We start from the raw sequence: 23,137 nt of genomic DNA, 5'->3' as shown, positions 1-23,137 counted from the left end.
GACATATGGACAACTGGGGAGGAGCAGGGAGATTGGCAGGTGGAGGGACAGGCAAGTAGTGGGAAACTTTGGAGTAAACAACTTGGGAGAGACCAACTGTGAGGGATAGAAATAGGGGTACACTGAATGAACCAACTGACCTGGCTAACATTAGATAAATAACTAAGCAATTGTAAAACCACATAAAACATGAAAACACTGACTACCACAGCACTGTACTGTTGTGGGGGCTTTGTCTGCCTCAGGCCACTCTGACTGGCTGAGCCAAGATGGGGATGAAGGGTGGGGCTGGCTGTCATGTGCTGTTTCACCACGGACAGCCCCTCATTGGAGATCCTTAGGCAGGGCATGCTGCTGCTGTTGCTCGGGCAGCAGGACACGCCTTGCTGTGTACCAGCTCTCCGGGGACCTATCCTCCCTGCCCCCAGATCCCTGGGATTCATGTTCCTGCTATCCCCAGTGCCAGCTGCCTCCCTCCCAGTGCGACTTGGGCCTTCTCTCCATCTTCCCGCAGACCATGGATTCCTGGGTACTCTGGTTCTTGCTCTTGCAAAGCCTTGTCCAGTACCCGCAGCCTGTGGGCGATGGTTTGGATGAGGTGACGCGCCTGCGAATGGAGGCACATGCGAAGCTCCAGGAACGGGAGAGGATTCGGCTGGAGCGGGAGCTGGAGCAGCTCATGCTGAAGCCAAGCGGTCCATCCTGGGGAGACCTGCTCTGGTCTGCCTTGCAGATCTGGGTATTTGCTGGGCTCCTGCTCTTTCTCTTGGCACTGTGGTTTATGTGGAGGAAAAGAAGCCATCAGGCACAGAGCAGTGACCAGGAGGAGAATGAGGAAGGGGATGACATATGGGAATATGATCTGGGATGGCTTCTAGAGGAGTGCATTCAGTGGTCTGTACAGGACCTGCAGACAGGCTGTGAGAGGACAGCAGCCCTGATGGACAGCTTCACAACTGTTCTCAGGCATGTCTTGAGAACTATATCTTCCTGGTGCTGCAAGGAGCCATTGTTCTTGGCAGTGCCTTTGAAGGTTGTACTGCCCATGAGGAGAAGGAAATCATGTGCCATGATTTCCATTAATTTCACTCCTCCCCAAGGCCACTCCTTCCACCTGGAGCATGACACTGAGGAGCAGAGGCCTGGCAGCAAGTTCCATGTCCACATGGAGCTGGAGTACAGCTGCCTGAGGAAGCAGCCAGGTGCCAGCCTGCTGTGCCTCCTGCACCACCATGAGGTGGTTAGGAGGAGGAGTCAGCGTTTCAATCTCCTAACTTGTGCACCAGTTACTACCTTGATGTGAGGAAAACTGCCCTCTGGTTCTGCATGCTGGTGAGATCAACCTGACGGCGTTTGCCCCGGTCACACAGTTGGCCTTTAGTGCTGCTGCCCTCCAAATGCTCCTGCAAACTCAGGCTGACCAACGAGAAAGGAAGCTTCTGGGTTAATGTGCTCTTTGGGGTGCAGCAAGGCATTCCTGACACCTTTGTGAGCAGCTGGCCTCGAGGGGCCCAAACCCCAAGCACAATGTGGCCTGAGACCTACGCCGTGGCAGAGATCAAGTTCTGCAGGCACATGGCCAGGCAGGGTCCCCAGGACAGCTCACACCTCAAATGCCTGCAGCCCTTGGCTGGTGTTCTTGCATGCAAGGGCCTTTCCATCTATTCCATCAAGACCATGGTCATGCACCCTCTGAGCACCGTGCCAGTGTCACAGTGGCACAGGAGACACTGTGCTTCAGCTCGTGGATCTCCTGGAGCAGCTGTGCTTATCCCTGGAAGAGAAACCCCTGGAGAATTTTACTGTGGGCAACCAGAGGCTTCCGGAGGAGATCAGTTTGCCCCCAGATGTACGAACAGCTGAGCCACCCAACCTCTTCCACCTCCTGGCACTGGACCTGGCTCCCAGGCGATGGAAGCCTCCCTCGATCCGCGCCATGGCCTGGCAGGAGTGCCGGCCTATGGCTGTTGTTAGCAGGGCTCGTGCACAGAGCTGTGCTTGTGGGGCTGGAAGCTGGTGGCCCAGGAACAGCTCACGGTGCTGTGGCAAAGACAGGAACTCACAGGCTACAGAGAAAAGTAGAGAGATGAATATATAGCTATAGTGTGTGTGTATTTGTATATAACTAGGAAGATTTTTATTAATAAACGTGTTTTTAATAGATCCATTTGATATTGATAGTTTATTAGTTGTACTATTTTATAAAAAGATATAGCAGATCTATAGCATTACTGTCTGTTGTGACACATATTAATACTCTCTAGTGCCTGCATTTATGAGGCAAGATTTTTACTACATAGATATTTCAATAAAATATATTTTATACACATATTTCAATCAAAACAATAATAAATCATATAGAAATGAAATAAAAACTAATTCTATATAATTCCTATATAATTACACAGAATATTATATTTATAACTAAAAGTTTATTAAATATGTCTACTTTTGTATAACAAAAACAGATCATCATAATAAATACAATATTAAAACAATATAAATTTAATGTGTCTATCCTGTCACTATCAGTAGTAACATACATTAACACTCTGTAGTTACTGCATTCATGGCAGGCAAGTTTTCTATTACATAAATATATTTCTAAAGTAGATATAATGCACACCACATTTCTCATCTTTTCATGTGGAAATATAGCCATAGACAGTGTAACTCTTTGTTGGCACAGTTATTAATGATGTGGATGAGGCAATGAAATGACTAGGGCTTTTCCCATTATTGCCATGGAATATGAATGTCAACCCCTCACAGAATAATTCATTAAAAAGATAAGAAAATCATTGGCAAAGAAGAAAATTTGGAAAATAAAATTTCAGTTTGCACTTTCAAGAAAAGTGGGATTTTGTCCTTAAGGATATTTTTAACTTATGTACTTGCTTTAAAAAGCACATAGCCTGTAAAGGTGTTAATTCAGTGTAACACATTCTGTCTCATAGAATTTATTTAAGTTAAAATGTCATGCTGGTTACATTCAAAAATAAGATTTAATTATAACTCCTTTTTTTTTTTTTAAATTTGTTAGATCACTTAGATGTTGTATCAACTACAGACGTCTGTAAAATATGTTGCTAGATTTCTGTATTTCTGATTGTCACAGGCTATTAAGGCTCATGCATATACGCAAATCTATTTCCTTATCAGTGCACTGAGAAAAGATGTGTGCAGTAAAGATCAAGAGAGAAACCAACCATGACTCATTTTGAATTTCAAAATGAAGTTTATTTGTGCTCTGGAAAAAAGAAGGACAATACTATGATTGTGAAAAAAAACTCTGGGGTGTCTCCTTCTCATACCCGACCCACCAGAAACCCAAGAGAAATAAGACTTTTTTCTCCTTCAATAATTTATGCTATTTAGGTGGTTGAAGCAGGGAGCTGATGAAGGTTGCTCAGACTTAGCTTAGACTTTGGGCATTCAGTGAGAAACTTCTCCATTCAGGAATAATCATCTTTAATTCCCCAAACAATTAATGGAAAGAATATGTCAATTCATCCATCATAAAGCATAAATCTGGGTGTGCCTATTTTAAGCTGAAAATATATCAAAAGCTTTTTGTTACCTTGCTGCGGCTGGCATGGTTTTTGCAATAAATTATAGAAGAGAAAGGACTTTGCAAGTTTGTCATGCATTTTGTTTTGCTTTAATTTTATATCATATAATTAGGAAGTAAAAGTCAACTGAAGGTATTTGCTCCCTATCATTGTCAGTGGAAAACAGAGATGAATCCCCATATTCTACTTGTACAAGAGACTTTGTGTTTGGTATTGCCAACCAACTGGAAAAGCAGAATGATATCCTCTTCCTTTACTATTTGTCTGCTTTTTTTAGATCCATCAAAGAGGTGATAACGATTTTTTTAACAACAAGGAGAAGAAGTTTTACCCATGATTTCAGAAGGAGATACTGTGAAGGAGGAATGAGGAAAAAAATGCAATAAAGCAAACACAGAAAAGCCCAAAACAACCACAAATCGATCATCTTTCCTCATCAGGAGCTTAAGAAGTTCCTGCCATTTGTCCTGTATGTGTCTGATAAATGTCCTGATTTCCTGCAATGTAAGACGCAGAGTAGAGTGAGTTTTTTTCTGTACGAAATGAACTTGAGCAGGTGAATAACTTTAGTCCACAGCTCTGGGTGAGACCATCAAGGACCTTGAGACCTGTCCACGTAGCTACATGTCACCTAATGTCCTTGTGATTCTGGTTACAGGAATTTTTTTTTCTAACCTCAACATGAGAACACTTTTTAACCAGGAACATGTAAGTGAAACAGCACCAATATTGGAAAACTTCTGGCTGTCGCTGGTGCACCAAACTATTCTGCCCAGGGGACTTTTTCCAGTGGCAGCTAGTTGCTGACATTTCAAAAGAAAACCAATTTTCTCTGACTCCCAGAAGAAATGTTAGGCAACAAGCAAGAAAATAATATTTCTTCCCACTGCCTACAGGCAACAGTAGAACTTGGAAGTATTCAGTGAAGTAATTAAATACTGCTATGAACAGAGCATGACAAACTCACCATGTTTTTTCTCCTTTCATCCCCCTTTTTAGGGAGCCAAACAAATGATCTTATCCTGATAATGTATGGTTTAATTTCAAGCTCCTATCTCACCCTTTTCCTATCTTACATTCTCCCCTTGAACAAATCACACTCCAAGTTTCCATGATTTAATCTCTCCTAGTGAAATAATTCAACTTCATAATCTCAAATACTATCTGGGATGTTCTTACAGAGCTTCCCTTGCTGTTAGAGTCCTTCTAATTTTCAGTTTAAAAAAGTTTTATTCCTAGAACATAATACTCTGAATTTACTGTTTCCTACTATTAGCCCCCAGATTTAAGCATCTCCCTCTCAGTCATCTCCAGGTTTCCCAAACTGTCCTCTTTTAATCCATTATAAAATAGATTCCTGACTTCTATAACTATCTGTCCCTGTTAAATTTGTTTTTCTCTTTTTTATTATAGGTGAAAAAAAGTTTAGGTTTAAAAGTGGCAGATAAACTTTAGACAGCCCTATCTTATGGAATTAATTGAACCCTAGATGAGACACGTGATGCCAGAATAAATGAAAATGTTGGTGGGTGCACAGAGATTGAAACTTTGGGATATTATGATCTGTGCATCCTGTAAACCAGTACAAAAGAATTATTTCAGCAGGATTTATCTGAAGATTTTCTGCTAGGAAACACATTCTAGAGAGACAGAAATATTGATGGATTCTAACAGTAAATTCTAGTGACATCCCATAGGGCTGTGAGGCTGTGCAGGTGGCAGCCAGCCTTCAGACATCCTCTCACTTGCCCTCCGTGGATTACAGTGTAAGAGATGAAGCTGCTGATGTTTATCACTTTTGGTTACTTTTGCCATTAAGCTGCTTCTTCTTTTGTTAGCCCCTTAAAAAAAAAGTGTCCTGGTTTATCCCAGTATAGAGTAAGTGAAACCAAAAGGCAATCAGTACAGGTTTTTTCCACTTTTTCAAGCCTCACATTGGTTGCCAAAAAATATTTGTCCTGGTTTAGGCCAAATTTAGGAGGAAACTTCCAAAGGCATCTCTTTAGAAAGCAAATTCAAGTGACCCCTCCCCTCATCGGTTCAGAAGACATAAATCTCCTTTGAGAAAAGTGGAAAAAAATGTTTATTTAACAAGTAAAGTACTCACAAACATTGAAAAATGAGTAATATTAAACAATGGAACCTCTTTTTGTTCCGAAGAGATGGCAAATTCAGAAAGTCCTTGTTGTGGGGTATAGCTCGGCTCGCTCAGTCTCTCATCAGTCCCTCCTGTGCTGGAAAATGTCGCATCCCAGGCCCCACTGCGGGGAGCTCCCAGTATTTTTCTGGGAGCTCTTCTGGGTTTTCAGTCCAGAGCAAGGTTGATCAGTTCCCAGAAAAGGAAAAGCCACAGTCCAGGGAACTTCTCTGCCTCAGCTAGCTAAAAACTAACTAAAAGCAAAGGAGAGCTCTCTCCTGCTGTCCATGCTGCAGACAGCACAGTCCAGGAGCAGGAATGCAGGGCAGCGAGTGCAGTTTCTGCAAACAAACTGCGCGCTTCTTCTCCCTCCTTCGCTCTCGGAACCAGTCTTAAAGGTGCAGAGCTTAACATCCAGCATAAGCAGAACAGATGATATGGGATACAAACATCATAAGTGACAAGAGGGAATTAGCTATAGCAGTTGTAGCTGCCCCTATGCATCTTTACATTTGAAGCTTTTGGGTATGTCCTACAATTCCCAGCCCAACATGTTTGCTGTTTTAAGACAGCTTACCTGAAAGGAGTGTTAAGAGCTGCTGCTTAGACACCTCGTTGCAACAGAGTGCAAAGACAACTGCTGTCAGCTAAACAGGGAAATTATTGCAATTTAATATTTTTTAGATGAGAGGAAGGATTGGCATTGCAAATTCAAATTATCCTTTTCAACAGGAACATACGGAGAGAGTCAGGTCTCTTGCTAACTCCACGCATAAAAGCCCCTGAAGTTTATTTGCCACAGAAATCCAGCACTGATGTCCAAAATGCTGCATCTTATAGTGTACCTATTCATTCTGTGCTGGGTGAGGTAATACGGTCAGGAGCACGTTCCCAGTGTATCTTCAGGCTTCAACAGGACAGAAGAGGAGCTCTCCACAATCATTCTTCTGCTGTGTTTGGAATTTTTCTACTCTGTTTTGTGTACCTTTGCATTCCCCCCCCCACCCCCAGATTTTAATAGATACTTTTTAGTGACACTAAGCATATATAGAAGGTTTGTCTAACATTTCTGTTTCATCAAAATAACTTTCTGCTCCTTATCCATTCACAGGCCAGTGGTGGCAAAAATGCTTATGGAGAAGAGAGGTTAAAACTGAACAGATTTTCTATTTAGGTCAAAGCAACAAAAGAAATCTCTCAGACAGTGCTAGTACTTCCTACTTTCAGGAGCTTGGTCTTAGCTTCTAGCTGCTAATGGCCACATTTTGCAAAGTCGATGGTATATGGCAGTAAATAAGGCATTTTAAGGAAAAATGTCCAACTCTACTTTTGCCCTTGAGTTGCTGAAGAATGCACAGCTGACTAAAATGCTTCTAAAACTTTCCAATTCACACTCTAGTTTCTCTGTCTTTGTAATGAAATTGTCTATATGGCAGCAATATGGTACACCTTTGCTGCTCAGGAAGATAGTCTGACCCATCTATGCTCAAAGAAGTTAAAGTTTATCCTAAAGAAACCTACTGTAATAGCAACAGCCTTGTACAGTAGTTTCACAGAGCTTTTACTAAATTGTTCTTTCTCCCACAGGTTATTTTTTGGTTCCAGCTGTGCGGAACAGAAAGTGCTGCTCTACCCATTAGTGAAGAAAAGACCATGGGTAACAATGAAGAAAAGACCATGGGGTCGGTAACAACTCCCACTTTAAGTCTGAAGAGTGACAGAAAAGAAAGCCAGTTTCCTATTGTTTCCAGAAATGCCACAAACCAGAGGGTTATCATTCACATTGGAAGAGCAAGAATGAATAACTGGAATAAAAGAAACAAGGGAGATTTCTTCAACAAAAATTGCAGGGGAATATTCTGTGTGTCAAAAATAGTTGAAATAAGGGTGATTGTCCACTTGCAATGTAGCACAAATAATATGTAGCATTCCTGGAGCAGAGCCATTATGCAAGCAAGAATTAAATGCTGCAGAAATATATCTTTGTGATCTGCTATATTTTCTATCAAGGGAAAGCTTTATTTAATGAAAAAATCTGAATGTTGCAGGTGGTAGTTGGGGGCTGCTTCCTGTAGTCAAGAAATACATTTCTATTATGAAAGCTCCCAGGGATTTTTTAATATTAAATAAGACAAGGAAAGAAACAGGACATTTGGTGACAGGTTAAAAGGTGCTACTCCAAATAGTTCAATGGATTTGCCTGAATAAAAATAAAGTTTTTTTAAAAAAAAGCTCCATACTTGGCCCCACGTTTACACACCCTCACTTTATCATATGCTTTTTGTGTGCTTCATTGCAAAAGTGGTTTTGGTCTACTTAGTCATTGATCTTACTTTAACTGCTTCTTAGCATTATGGTGGATTTCTGCCCAGCAGCTACTCTAAGACACTGCAAATCAAGCAGAAGTCTGTTATTTGTGTGCATGACGACAGGTCATGCTCAATCTGGGATGCAATGGAGGAGTAACCAGTGATAAATGTGTAATGCAAAGCATTAGTTGCAGGGGAGAGAAGGAGAGAAACAGAGAGCAGACTCCTATCAGTGTGCTGGAGCCATAATCCATGGTGCTAGATAATCTTTTGACTACTCTGTCTCATCTGAATGTAGGTAATTTTCTTAGATGACAGGGACATTAAGTGTTTTATAATTAGTTAGGTGTCATTTCTTAAATAGCCCCATTCCTCAGTCATGTGGCTAATGAAGGTAATTACTGCCCTTCCATTTGTACCCAGTTGAGGGTGACAGCAATGATTTCAGCCCAAGGCCTGATGCTGAGACCCTCACACTGAGGCTACTTGACTGATGTGGACTTTACAGGAACAGCAGGTTTTGCAAATAACATGAAAAATGTTGTAGGTGTCTGTCCTTTCACAGGTTTTATCAATAATAAATGGACAAACATTACAGCTGTACTCAGATTCTTATGAATAAATTGTTGAATAAGTATGTCTCCACAGGCCTAATGGATAGAATACTGAAAGGAAAAAGAGTTTTCCACTCAGGCCAGTAGTTCTTTGGATCAAACACTTTTGTTTTACACAGATCCTCAAAACAAACTTTGTAAAACAAAAAAAGCAAACAAACAAAAACACCTCCCCAAAAACCTTTAAAAATTTGAAACATTTTTCTCATGGAGAGAAGTAATTTGAGAGATATGTCACTGTTAATCCATTTTTAAGCAAGCTCAGAGATTAATTTTGTCATTGAGATTCAAGTGGAATTTAAATTATCATGTAAAATTTTGCTTGTAGTGTCTGCAGTGGATGCAGCTTTGGGTACACACCTGTGCCTCCATATGCTTTTTTGTGAACCTTACGTGAACACAGGCGGGAGATATGCTCCAAGGGGCAAAGGGAATTCGTAAAGTTGTGTCCTTGGTGTTTTTTGGTGGCTAACCCTTGGTGCCTCTGTGTGTTGGAAGTATTGGGGGCAATCAGAGTTGCGGTGATCAGTGAGATCCCTGTGCTTACCAACAGGCAGCATGGGCAACTGGCCCTACTCTGCAGGGATGGACATGGATTCCGATCCTTCAGAGAGTAGCAGAAAGTAGCTTCAGATTTTAAAAGAAAAACTTTATAGGAGAAAGACTCTGTGACATAATAACAACTGCCTCCTAACGTGTTTATTTCTCATTCATCCTGGGAGAGAAACACTAAAGCCCTGCAGATATTTTCAGAGGAAGAATTGCTTTCTGAAGCCTGGAGGGGAAGAGAAATTAGATGCAAGTCTTGTGGTGGCGGGCTAGGACAGAGGAAAATTTTTCTGCTGTTTGTGTTACATTTTGCAATTTATAGTGTCCTTGCCTCATGCTCCTGTTCTCTACCAGTTTGATGCTTTTGCCAGAATCACAGTTAGAAAATCCTTGTAGGAATGTTTCCCCTTCAGAGAAGATTGAAAGGTGAAATTCCTTTGTCTCTGAAGGACTTTGAAATTCCCAAAATGGAAGTTCCAGTTAAGAACAACATTGCTTTCTATTTGGGGCAAAGTAAAAATTGGGGTAATTTGCAGCTGAGGAAGTTTCCTACAGCTTTGAAATAGAGAAGAAATACCAGCAGCAAGGGCAGGGTCTGTACTCAGATCTTCAAAGTTGTCACTCAGCTCCTATGGTTCCTGATTGTTGTTAAGCGGAACAAGTCCACATGATGGAGTTCATTCTGGGCCAGCATCTTTGTGCATTCCCATTTATGTCCCAGATTTTTTATGTCTAGGTTTTACATTTGGCATTGCAATAGTTCTTTGTTGAAAAGGAGAGATGCTTGGAAATGCATGCTCTAAGCATCTCACCTTGGAAAGGAGAGCTGCTTAGGGCTGCTTGGAAACCAAGTAGTGTGCAGCCAGAGTAAATTATGGCAGTGCAGTATAAATTGAGACTTTGGGCTCTTAGCTTTTTCAAGAAGATCTCAGATTTCTTTCAAAGATGTGGCCTGCATCCTCTGCAGCTATTTATCCTCATTCTTTAGCACTTTCACAGAGAAGTGGCCTAATGGAATGACAGTAGAAGCATATTCCATTATATTTGTATATATTAAATACAACTTGGAAACCCTCACAAAACATTAAGTGCTTCTGTAGTTTCTGGAAATGTTCAGGTTCTGCATGTTGGGATCTGTGATATTTAAATGCTTCCCAAGATTGTAGAAAGTCTCTGTCTTTCAGCCCTGCTGCCAAAGAAGAAGTCATAATTCATCTGTGCTGATTTTCAAGGTTGTTTATTTCTTCTTATCTAAAATATTTTCTCTCTGACCTGCAGCAGGTCTGTCTTGCAGGGCAGCGTGCGGGGCTCTGCCCCTCAGTGGGATGTTACAAACATTATATACTAGAAACTACGTGTGCTATATTTACAATAGCGTGCCAATATCTGTCACCCATGTTGAACAGTGTGTCCCCAGCCTAAACCAACAGAAAAATGCCAACATCACAGTGAAACATGGAGGGCATGGAGAAGAAAAGGACAAGGCACACTCAATTTTCCTCCATCTTGCCCCCTTTGAACCCCTTATCTAATATCCTAAAATTCTACTTTTGCACCCGTGCCACACTAATTATTACTTATATCAAACATTCAGAGCTTGTAATTCATCATGTAAGATTGAAAACTCTTTTCCATGGACAGAGATCAGAGACAGTGTCTCTTGGGGCTCTGTACAGGGGGGCTCCTGACCCCCTGCCAGGGTCCCAGACCTTCCAGGGCAGCCAGAGAGGGATGCCCTGGATTCCCACAGAAGCAGGTCGATCTGTTTCTACTAGTTTCATGTTAGGAGTCCTGACATAAGTGCAAAAGGGAGATCAGACCATCGAATTGCTATTGCTGGACCTGCCTGTTCTCCATCTCTGTGCTACTGTCCTAGCAACACCAGTTAGTTACAGCTTTTTTTAATGATCTCATATTCAGAAAAGGAAAAAAAAAAGGTCCTGCTTATGGGAGTTCTTATGAGTAGTTCTGGAAAACATCAATTCAGTTATGTTTCTGTGGTTTAGACTCAAGTTCTCCTTGTTGTATAATTTATATAATTTTGCTTTATGACTCTATTGTTAACTTTATGATTCACTTTGAGTCTGGGCTGCAATAGAATATTTAATGATGCATATGTTAAAATGCTTTAAATATAGAAAAAAAGAGAACACATTATCTTTATTAAACCATCTCTTTTTAAACTACAAGATCCCTATTTCTCATTTACACTAAAACCCTTTTGTACTCTTGCAGCTATGTCAAATAGACATGAATTGTGTAGGGATTATATAATTTTTAGTACAAATAAATACAAATAATCAAATTTTCCTCCTTCCCTGGACTTTAGGTTAGAGACACTCATGCTGTGATTGGTCCAATTTTCTGTTTATAGAGAGAAATAAAGATAGGCAGACCCATAACTTACGTGCTTTTTGAAGCTTGCCAGCACTCAGTCATTAAAATACAGTACAGTGTGATATGCCCAGCACATTGCTTATTGATAAAATGTTAAAGCTTTAGTTTCCACAAGAGCAATGAGCACCATATGTTTTCATCATTAAATAACAATTTCCCTTCTGTTTGGGCATATAAACATGAAGTTATATTTTTCTAGCTTGAACTTCCAGATCCAATCCCATCCAGAAGTTAACAGATCCATAAAAATGAATGGGCTCTGTTACAAATCTCAGGCAGAGCTCCTTCTCGTTAGAAAAGGGAGGGAAAGCAGATATATAATGATATAAATAATATTTATTTGTTTCTGTAGTTCTCTAGAAGTTGTGACTTCAGAAGTCCTTGTCAGACTGCAGGGGTGGGTATATATGAAATAGTGAACTGGACTACTTACCCCGTGTATTTCTTATTTTGATGAAGGAAGATGGATGGCTTAGGACAGTGTGCCTGTTCCCTTACAAAACCAACAAAATTGCATAGACTCTGACAAGTCCTTCACAGCTTCACCCTGTTCATTCTAGAATTAAGAGGAAATGTCTAACCTGCTGGTGGGGGCTGTCACCATAGAACCACTTCAGTGTACTCTAGATGGAAAATAGTCTGTTAATTCAGACTCAGTACTCAAGATAAGTAAAAGACAGTTGATTTCCCCCAATAATAATCAGCTCATTTTCCTAGAAATTGACTATTTACATGTGGCCTGTTGACATTGTATTGCACTGATACTTTTGGAGAGGTCCAAGAGATGAAGGGAAAGATCTTCAGTTAAAATTTTGTGTCCTATATTCAGTGGAGGTGAGGAAAGAAGAGTAAAGCTGCAGGCAGCTGCAGTGTCCAAGACTACAAGAGAAAACCGAGACTAGAGACTTATTTCTTTGGATACTGACAAATCTAGGTGTCCCACTAAATGTGAAATGGGATATGGTAAGAGGATTTTTTAAAAAATAAGGGTATTTTAACATTTTCATTAATAATAGGAATACTTTTAAGAATAGAGTGACTGCAGTTAGGAAATTTCCCAAGCACTCTGCATGCCTTATTCCTTCCCCACGTTTTTTGTAGGCAGCTCTGCTGAAGACCTCACTTTGAAGAGGCACATACAAGAGACCACAGAGAAGGGTTATGAGCTCGGGATGAGATAGGGTGACTTTGAAGGTTGATACCCCAGTGACAGCTGCCAGAAAATTAATCTAAGCTTACACACAACTTCTAATGTCACTGGTATCAGAGGCAGCTTGGAAGTACACAATATCCAGAGAACTGGCTCCATTCACAGTAATTCACTGGGCACAGAGTAGTTCTTGGCTGGACTGTGACACACACAATGAGATATTTTTTTGGGGCAGGATCAAGGACAATGGTAATTGGAAAAAATAATTGAAGCATGTAGTCAGTTGATGAAATATTTAATAGACCAAATACTTTGTTGTTCTGTATGTTCCAATTCCAGTGAACACATTTTAACAATTTTGGAAGGAAGCACTGTTTTACTCATGGAGCACAATAATTTTGGAGTAAAGTAGTTGAATACATGCCTACCATTTTGGGTGATTGATCCTTGCTTTTCCAAGTCTTTTCCTACACAGTAAGAACTTATTGAATCAAATCTCTCTTCAGGTGGCTGGGAAAAAGGAAAGCTACTGCTTCTGACTGTGTAAGCAGATTAGAGTTTCGATTAAAGTTTTAAAGTGAAAAAAGGATTAGCCTTTATCTATTGTTTCCATTCCAAAGCATCATTCAAGTTACTTATGTTCTTTAACTGTATTTTTCAGGAAAATCATTCTCATAGTCAAATAGGAATAATTACTTTTGATAAAGAAGAATACTTATTGATAAGATAAAATGCAATCATGTAGTCCTGAATGCAAATGCAGATTTTTAAGGAAATTTTTTCACAAGCAGGTTGTATGTCCTGTTTGTGTAATTGACATTTTAGAAGTGTTTCATAAAGCAAGATTTGCATGCAGTCAGTAATGGGCATAGTGCCACAACTATTTTCTTGTGTGCTAATTTCTAACCAACTACTTGGACATCTTTACAAAGCATGGTAAAATGTATGGACAAATTATTTGGTGAGGAATATAATGATTTCGGGCTGCTGGATGGCATTATGAAATAATAGTCAATTGACTCTAGAAAACATACTAAATCTTGAAATTACCTAAATTACAATGCTTACCTATTTTTGTTTCCAATAAATGCTTGCCCTTTTAGCTATTTTCTTCAGTGCTATATTTACTTCCAGTCTATTCTTGGACCAATGTAAAGTTATTTGCATTGCTTTAATTTCAGAAAGGTGTTTATATATGCAAATTAAACAGAGAATTGTGTAACAAGGAAGTTCATGTCTCTTTCGTATTAAAACAATAATATGTAAACATTAATCATCTCTCTGTTCTTTTATTACCAAACCCAGTTACATGATACTGAATTTCATAGGCCTGAAAAGAAATTTAGATAGCTTTCAATGAACATACTCTGTAACACTAAGATGTTAGTATTTAAAATAATACTATGGTAGATGTTGTTGTACAGTTATATCCAATATACCAAAAGTTTCCCTGTTCATGCAAAAGAAGAATGATATGGGAGCAACATCATAAGAGTTGGTACATGGATTTTTTTTTATAAAAGCTGCTATTGAAAATACCTGGGCTTTAATAAGACATATTATTTTGGGCTTTTTTATATTAACAAGTCAGGAAGAGAATAGGCATCTCTGCTGTGACATTTTAAATTGATAAAAAAAATATTAACAGTTTATGATGACTGGTCATTTAGCTTGGGAGCTGGCAAAACGTGCATCTTATCTAAATTCAAATGACAAAATACCAAAAAAAATCCAAATTTACACTGTGTTCACCATCTACTGAGGGCTGATCCCAAGGCCAATGAAGATAATGGGAATATTTATGATAAATTTCATAGAGAATATATTATCAGATCCATGGAATGTCTCATTCTGCTTCCAAATACACTCTCTTAATGTAAAACTAGTCTCCTTAGGAGGTTTACTTTCATGTTGCCAAAAACAAAATTATATGATACTTCTAAAAACAAAATTTAGCAGAATATGAACTTATCATTAAAACTATGATGCAAGAAGTAGATACAGTTAGGTAAGAATAAAACATACACCAAACTTTTCCCATCAGAATTCTTAGAATCAGCTTCTCTTCCTACATCCTGTAAGAGTTATTTAACAACACCGTGGATGAAGACTTGCTGACTCTGTGTCCTCTGTGAGCAACCCAGAAAGATAAATATCACTGTATGTGCTGGAATTTGTCCATCTGAAATATGTCTCATAGCCCATTTCAGGGTCCATTTGAAGTTTTCTTAGACTGGTAGATGGAACATTTATAAGGTCTTTTATTTATAAGGTCTTTTATTTCCCCCATGAAGAGCCTAATATTGTTGTAGGACACTCAGTTAAATCACTTAAGAAGGGTCTGTGTTCAATCTGGTGACCTATTTTCTTAAAAGTCACAAGAATTTCTTTAGGGTTTTGATGTCTCTGTTAACATCATTGAAGCTGGCTAAGTAGTCCAAATGTTATTTGGGGATAACTGGGGGACATTTACATATGCATAGACATCCCTAGTTGCTTTTTTAGGAAAAAACCCAACAAAACAGAATGAAAGTGATCTCCAAGTACATAAAATTTAATTAAGAAGGTTAATGTTATGGTTAATAAAATCATTCCTAGTGCTGAAGTTATGAGGTTGGGGTTTTGTTGTTGTTGTTCTTTTGGGAGGGTTTTTGTGGGGTATTTTTGCATCAGATGTCTTCAGCTTCCACACACTAATGGCTTGCAGTGTGTAACATCATTCCTTGCTGCTTGGCTTAGCTTTAACATTAAGGAACTGTAAGCAAAGCTTTTGCAGTTCTGCTCTTTGTACACACTTTTGTGGGTCAGTCTGACTCCTCAATAACTTATCAACTCACTGATTTCACAGTTTCCACCAAATTTCAATAGGTGACAGGTATCTCAAGGGCAATACCCAATTGTTGTTCACATAACCCAGCTATGATCTGGACATCTCCATTCCAAAGTGTGGCATCGGCTTTGGAAGAGACATTTTTATTTTAGCTGCATCAGTAATTTGCATTTATTGTAAGTGAACTGAAATAGATCCTACTGGAGGAGAAATAATTTTCCCTATTTTTAGAACTTTTCAGAAGTTCTCACAGTAATCTAGTACTTCCTGATAACCCCCTGAAATTATAAATCCCAGCCTACCTACCCTCCAGAGGAAATCAGGCAGGCAGCAATGTATCCATCTCAGTGATTTTACTCTATTACATTTATCTACTCTGAAGACATGAGTTAGCAGAAGACATAAAAAGAGAAGTGCAATACTGGAGGAACAACTGAAATAGAACATGTAGGTAGTCTCTCCCTTCTTTGTTTCATATCTTTGAGTGGTGCCTTTTGATTTCTGAGTCCATGGTTTATTTCTCCTGTTCTCATCTCGTTGCTCTGTCCTACATCTTTGGCTCACTTGGGGTCTTCTAAACCTGACAAATTGCCAGATCATATCAGATTAAAGTCTTCACTGATTTCACACTCCAGCAAGAAAGCATTTAGTACCTTTCATCCCTGGACAAAACCCAGTTTTATTTATAGGATTTGTTAGTGTGTAGCAATTACAATTGGCCAGGGCAAAGGCACTTAGTAAAATGCCTTGCTCAGCTGCATATATTTTCTATATTATTTAAGTGGTAAGGAGTAAGAAAAATGCCCACACAGACAAAAAAAGAACCAACTTCTGCTATTGCAAATAAACTAAATTTAAAGCCAAATTGTGTTCCTAACAAAGACTCCTAAGTCCTACAGGACAGATACAAAACTCATCTCTACAGCAAGATTTGGCATGATGTAAAACAGGTATAGACCCTAAGACTATTTCAGGAGAAAATAGGGTGACACATTATTGTGCTTACATAATTTTGGCCAAACAGTTTACTTCCAGTGTTTGTGAAGAGTACCATTTTGTCTTCTACATCTCTGTCTTGGGAAGTGACTCTGGCACCAGAGTCAGGCCAAAAATGGCCTTGATGAGTTCATCACCACACCTAGACATGGGTGGCAAGGAAGGCAGCAGCTGCTGTGACAACAGCAAATGCTCACACAGGGCTGTGCTCATGTTCCTAAAGAAATACCAGGAACAGCTGTACCAGTGTGACACTGACCTGGAGCCCCCATCCAGGGAGCCAGCAAATACCAGGTATAATGTCTGCAGTGACAGGGCACTCCAGAATGAGGTAACAGTTCTCTTGAACTGTTTCTAGTTAACAAAACTGTTTCAAAGTTAATAAAAAGCTAAATGGCAACATGAGGAACATATCATACCCACCTACTTGGCACTTTCCAAGAATCAGTCATAGTAGCTGACCACTGTCAGAAATCTAAAGTCAGTGAAGAGGTATCAACACTTATCCTGCAGCCAACAGCTGAAATGGGCTGTATGTGCCCTAAGAATTCTAATTCCTTCTTTTGATCCCAAAATGGTCCCTGTGTGACAAGTTCAGGTGGACCTGCATTAGAAACACTTGCAATCAGGTAAAATGAATCTGACATCAAATTTCTCACTGCAAGAATCTGTAATAATCATAGATGATACTTTCTGTAATTACAAAAAAAAACCCTGGAGCTTTTTGGGTAGTATCCTAGGTTTACATCAAAAGGAGGAACAAAGTTGCAGGTGGAGAGGGGTCTTGTACTAATAGCCCTCATTAATGCCCTGTAACTGTCATTTGTCAAGACAATCAACTTTTTGCTGAGGCAATCTATCTAGCTGAACTGCCACACTGTCATGTAGAACTTAGGACATAAAGTAAAGTAAGCATTGCACACATTAGGCAAATTACAGAAAGATTATTTTCATGTCTGGAAACAAAAAAAATACCCAGATATTTATGATTTACTTTCCAAAGAATCTTCCTTCCTTCCTTCTGAACAAATTTATTATAAATAGAGGTAGACTCCGTATGGCAGATTTTTTTTCTATATCAATACAGAGGACTCCTTTCTGAAGGGTCTGAAGGTCAAACATCACCTCTACTTTATGTAATGCTATGGTTTGGTTTTCTTTCATTTTTCTATGCTTTGTTCTACATAAAATATTTTCTGACATGGAGGAGGTCTCTGGCACTTTATCTTTGTAACAAATCAACCTTATGTGGTTGCTTGGCTGTCACCTTACATAAGGGGTTCTCTTCACTTGTGCTGGCTACCTGAGGCACTGGGAGTGCAGGTAACTATGGAATTTGTGATCTTCTGTAAGTTTCCTGATTTATGGGAAGGAAGGAAGGAGAGGAAGGAAAGGAAGGAAGGGTGGAAGAGAGGGAGGGAGGGAGGGAGAGAGGAGGGAAAGAAAGGAAAGAAAGGAAGAAAGGAAAGAAAGGAAAGAAAGGAAGAAAGGAAAGAAAGGAAAGAAAGGAAAGAAAGGAAAGAAAGGAAAGAAAGGAAAGAAAGGAAAGAAAGGAAAGAAAGGAAAGAAAGGAAAGAAAGGAAAGAAAGAAGAAAGGAAGAAAGAAAGAAAGAAAGAAAGAAAGAAAGAAAGAAAGAAAGAAAGAAAGAAAGAAAGAAGAAAGAAAGAAAGAAAGAAAGAAAGAAAGAAAGAAAGAAAGAAAGAAAGAAAGAAAGAAAGAAAGAAAGAAAGAAAGAAAATTATTTCACCTATAAATAGTGGTGTTAAATAAATAAGATATATCTAGAGTTTACCTTTTTTAGTGCTTTCAAAAGTATTTACATACTTCTCTCTTCTATTGGTTCTTCCTAAAGACAAAGTTATTACTTGAGATATAGAAATAATGCCTTTTGGAATAATTCAAGCAATTCAATCCATAGTGTACTCAAAGTGATGACTAAGATGTGACCTGACCACTGTGAATAAGTATCTCAGAGAGTGAAGAAATTTCTGGTGCTGCAAAACTCTGGTGTGGATATTCTCAGCTCAGTCAGAGAGAAAGAGAAAGGTTTTCTAACCAGGCAAGAGCCTGGGAAACAGTTGGGAAAGAATGTAAATAATTTTCTAATCTATCTTGTTATTCACATTGTTTATAGATATGCTCTATTACTGTGTGTCATTTACTGCACACCAATGGTGTGACATGTTTTTACTCTAAGACAAATGAAATTAGTCTTCTCGATGTTCTCTATATATAGAGCAGTATATTTGAAATAAATCAGAGCTCATTTTCTTTGCCTTCTGATCTAAAGTTCTCTGTTCCCGTCCTGCTCGACAGCGACACTCTGGCATTCAAAATGGCAAGAGGAAACCACAAGGCTGAGAGACAAAGTAAGACAAAATGAGGCAAGAAATCAGGCATACAGGGGTGTCTTGTGTGTCTGTGTGTTTAGTTGATTGGGTTTTGTAATTAAGCTTTGGAGGTGTTTACTCAGGAAAGCGGTGACCTCTCTGTCATTCTGCATTTCTTTAAATCAGGATTGGAAATGTGCCTACAAGAAAGACCAAATTATAACACAACTTGACAGATATGTTATTTAAAGAATTCCTTGTGTCTGTATTATACAGAAAGTTAGACTAAATTATATTTGTAAGAATGGGTGGAAAAACTACCCTGCAACACTGAAAAACTCACAGCATTTAATTTGCTTGTGAGTGATATTATACAACTCAATTAATTGCAACATAGGATCCCACTCTGGATGGGCCTGGGAGGGATGAGTACTTGTGTTTGATGATGTTATTTCCAGTGCTGTGTTCTTATGAATATATCATCTTTTCTGGTTTCAGAAGTAAAATATCCATGAAACTGGAAACATTGTTTTCTCTTGGATTATTCAAAGACTGTTGATAGCAAACACCCATGAACAAGTTAAGCAGATGTTGAAAAGCAAATGGTATTTTCCATCCATTCTTATCCTTGATCATAACCTGGTTCCCAAGGTCCAGTTAAATATTTCAAAAGAACTGGTTTTTCTCTCACTCCTGTCTTCTGAAGCTGGGAAACTCAAACCTTTTTCAGGCTTCCCATAAGTGTTTTCTGATGCTGGAGGACTCTACATTGCCTGTGATTTTGGTAGAGGGTTACGATTGCTCTGTGAATGACTCTTGTAAATCCACTTCCCCATTCATTCTCCCACAGATATTTTGCAAGGAAGCAGTGCACAGTAAAGGTGCAAGATAGCCACCTCCGGAATTATCACTTGAATGTGCTCACCCTCTAACAGCAATTTTAGGAAATGGGATGTTTCTTACTGGTTTTGCAGTATAGAAAATATGCACCTGGATTCAGAGAGTCCATTTGAAGCCTCTTGTCATAACTGTTAACATGGCTACAAAATAAATTTGCTAAAAGACAAAAAAAAAAAAAAAAAAAAAGGACAAGAACTCCTGTTAAGTTTTTTATTCATTGCAGGTAAATTTGCCAGACTTTGAACAATGCTCAAATTTAAGGTGTTTTTTTCATATGGGTCTGACCACAGAGTCCTTGAGCAGAGCCGTGGTGCAGCATTGGAGTACTCTGGACCCACTTCTCAATTGCTGCTTGTGCCATAATCTTTGGAGGAACTGAAACATCTCATTATCCAGGTCTCCCTCTTTGTTAGTGGGAAGAATATTCCTCCCTAAGAAGCATTATGAAATCAAATTATATGAGGTGTGTGGAGTACTTGTATATCAATATGAATAGGCATTGTGTAGCAACTCTTAATACAACAGCTCTGAGTGAGCTCTTTAAATTCCTTAAAATAAAAAGTTGGTACTCTTGCTCACTGCTGTGGATACCACCACAGTACCTTCTGCTTTGTGACTATCAAGATTAAGATCACAGTAATATGTAAACTATATGAAAGACTGAAGGGTGCTTTTGATAGCTCAGATGGATTCCATCCAGCTGGACCAGTATTAGCCAAAGGTATCCAGGGAAACAGACTACACCAGTCCCAAGAAATTGCTTCCTGAGGCAAACTGAACATTCAAGAACACTCAGTTCTAAAATCTCATTTGTTCTGACATTCATTTTTATACAGGTGACTCTGACAGTTACCATCACCTACTATTAACCTGTTAAGCTTTTTTTTTTTTATTATTTGAATACTGAAGATTAAATTGGACAGGATGGATACCATTGTATCACAGACCAGGCTGAGCCAAATGCAAATTTTATATTGACATGTCCATGTGGTTTGAAGCAGACAGCAGGAAAAAAGAACCTTAAAGGAAAGTAGGAGAATAAGCAACTGAGAGGGTACCATCCACTTGCTGAAGTAGAATTGGCATTAACCTCATTCATACTGATCTGGGTTTCTTGAACTCTTTCTGGACAGTTTGCCTGGTCTTGACCAGGAAATCATTAAAAAAAACCCAGAAAAAATGTTAAGCACTGGAAATTTCTTCTTTGAAATGGAAGGATTTTTCCAGTGCTTTCCATTTTCAAATCTGGATTAAAAATTACTGCCGTAAAAATACCCTTAGACCTTTTACCCCACAAGGCTTCTCTCCCCAGTGTTTCATCATGGTGTTAAATTCTTTCTTCTGATCTGAGCACCTGACTGTACCTGACATTTAAGTGAGATGCACACCCACATCTGAAGGCAAGCTTTGGCTCATTGAATCCAGATTTATCTTTGTTTTATTTACAGAGAACAGGGTGCAGGGATGATAAAGTAATTCAAAGGGATGGTTTATGGACAGGTCTGATCTGTTTTCTGCTAACAAAACAAGCAAGTTTTTGTTTGACACTGGTAAAACACACTTAAAACAAAATTTACTTACATAAAATAGTGCACACATTCCTGCTTTAATGAGGATGATTTTTTTCCCTGTTTGTTTTGTTCTGGGAACCATCTTAATTTTGTTCTTTTAAACAGTTAACAGTTCCTTTAGGTTTTGTGTTCAGTGTGTTATGCTAAATTTCTTTAAAGGTATTAGCTTAAATTGAGAGATTATCATGGGTTTTATGAAAATTATACTTTATCAAGTGTAAATACTCTTTTAAATGAACAAGGTTATTTATAAGGTGCCTAACTGATAGATTCACAAATGCACTTGGGAGGCTTTGTATTACTTTTTCACTTAAAACTCCTGTTTTGTTTTAGTAATCTAATTTTTGGACTCGCATTCAGGTAAAAATGTACTATTCATTCTCACTGCAACAGTCTCCCACTAAGCTCACTGGGAGTGATTTAATAATAGCATAATTTGAACACTTACTTTCTGTATTTATTTTTGAAATATGTGGATCCATTCTCAACTATTTTCCTTGAAAGAGTACCAATATTTCTTCTTATGACATAAATATTTATAATAGGTGAACTGAAATAGTCTTCAGAAAATACAAAGCCAGATATTAATAGAAAAATTTTACACAGATGACAGAAAAATTTTCTCTTTTATTCTCAGTGCAGAAGAATAAATTCTTATGTTTTATTCCTAAATGGAATTTTTGAGAACTTCTCATTTAACCCTGTTATCCTGTTCCCAGATAAACTGTGGAACTGGGGGCCAATACCACAAACTGCTAAGCACAGCCTGCAGGAAGCTGAGAGCTCTGAACTCTGGTTGACTTGGTGGAAATAAGTTTTAGGAGTGGAAGAAGTTCATTTCTGTCCTCAGATGGATACTCCAAGAGCCCTTTGAAATCACTGCAGCCAGGCAGACCCCAGATATTAGCACTGCATGAGCTCTCTTCCTTCAAAAGATATTTTGCATAACGTGAAATGAATCAAGAGACCAAAGACTGATGATGTCTAAGCAAAATGTGTACTTTGATGAAAGGAGCACTTGAGGAAGACTGTCTTGAGTTGCTAATTATATCATGTCCTGAATATTTTTGAACCTCAGTGCTGTGAAAGGGAAGGATAGAAATAAGTACAGCAAGGTCAGGGGATTAGCTCGTGTTGTGAAAGGTTATAACCCAGAAACCCCTCTCTCCACAAAGCAAAAGCTACCCAAAACCACTGCACCCAACCTCTCTCGGCTCAGTCCATACCTCAGAGGCAGAGGAATTACTGCCTGTTTGCAAGCACAGGAATATACACTGCACTTTGTTGCTAAGCTATGAAAAAACAGGGAAAGCATCTCTTCTTCCCTTACCTGCAGCCTGGGAGCAACAATTTCCCACATTTTCTTCATCACTATAACCCAAGAACAGTGGTCCAGAGGCCATTTCCTGCAGTCTGACATTGAACAAAGCTCTTACCAGCAGAAAAACATGGTGCAAGTTTCAGGGAAGTCACATCACTTTCTGGTAGCTGTGAAGACAGCTGTGGGCATCCCTGTCACCATCTATTACTTTCTGCTTGGCTTGCCCACCAGTCACCTGTGTTTTCCTGGGACTCATTTGTAACTGTTCTGCTCCCTTTCCTGTGACTGGTGGTGAAATGCATGTGAGAGCAGCCATGGCTGAGTGCCTTCGTCTTGGAAAATTGCAAACAGAAAAATTGCATGAGTGAACATATATTTTTTTTTTATAACTGTTGGATTTTTTTTTCTATTTCTAACTCTGCAAGAGCTAAACCTCTCAGTCACCACAAAATATCCACCC

The 23,137-nt window shown here is 39.0% G+C and overlaps 1 pseudogene; it reads left to right on the top strand.

Annotated features, from left to right (window-relative positions):
* Positions 1 to 517: 517 nt before the first annotated feature.
* On the top strand, positions 518 to 1,974 carry LOC128789017 (inositol 1,4,5-trisphosphate receptor-interacting protein-like 1; annotated as a pseudogene).
* Positions 1,975 to 23,137: the final 21,163 nt, after the last annotated feature.

Source organism: Vidua chalybeata, chromosome 1, assembly GCF_026979565.1.
Source record: "Vidua chalybeata isolate OUT-0048 chromosome 1, bVidCha1 merged haplotype, whole genome shotgun sequence".
Classification (NCBI taxonomy): domain Eukaryota; kingdom Metazoa; phylum Chordata; class Aves; order Passeriformes; family Viduidae; genus Vidua; species Vidua chalybeata.
Note: the sequence above shows the minus strand (reverse complement) of the source record. Positions and strands in the feature narration are given on the sequence as shown.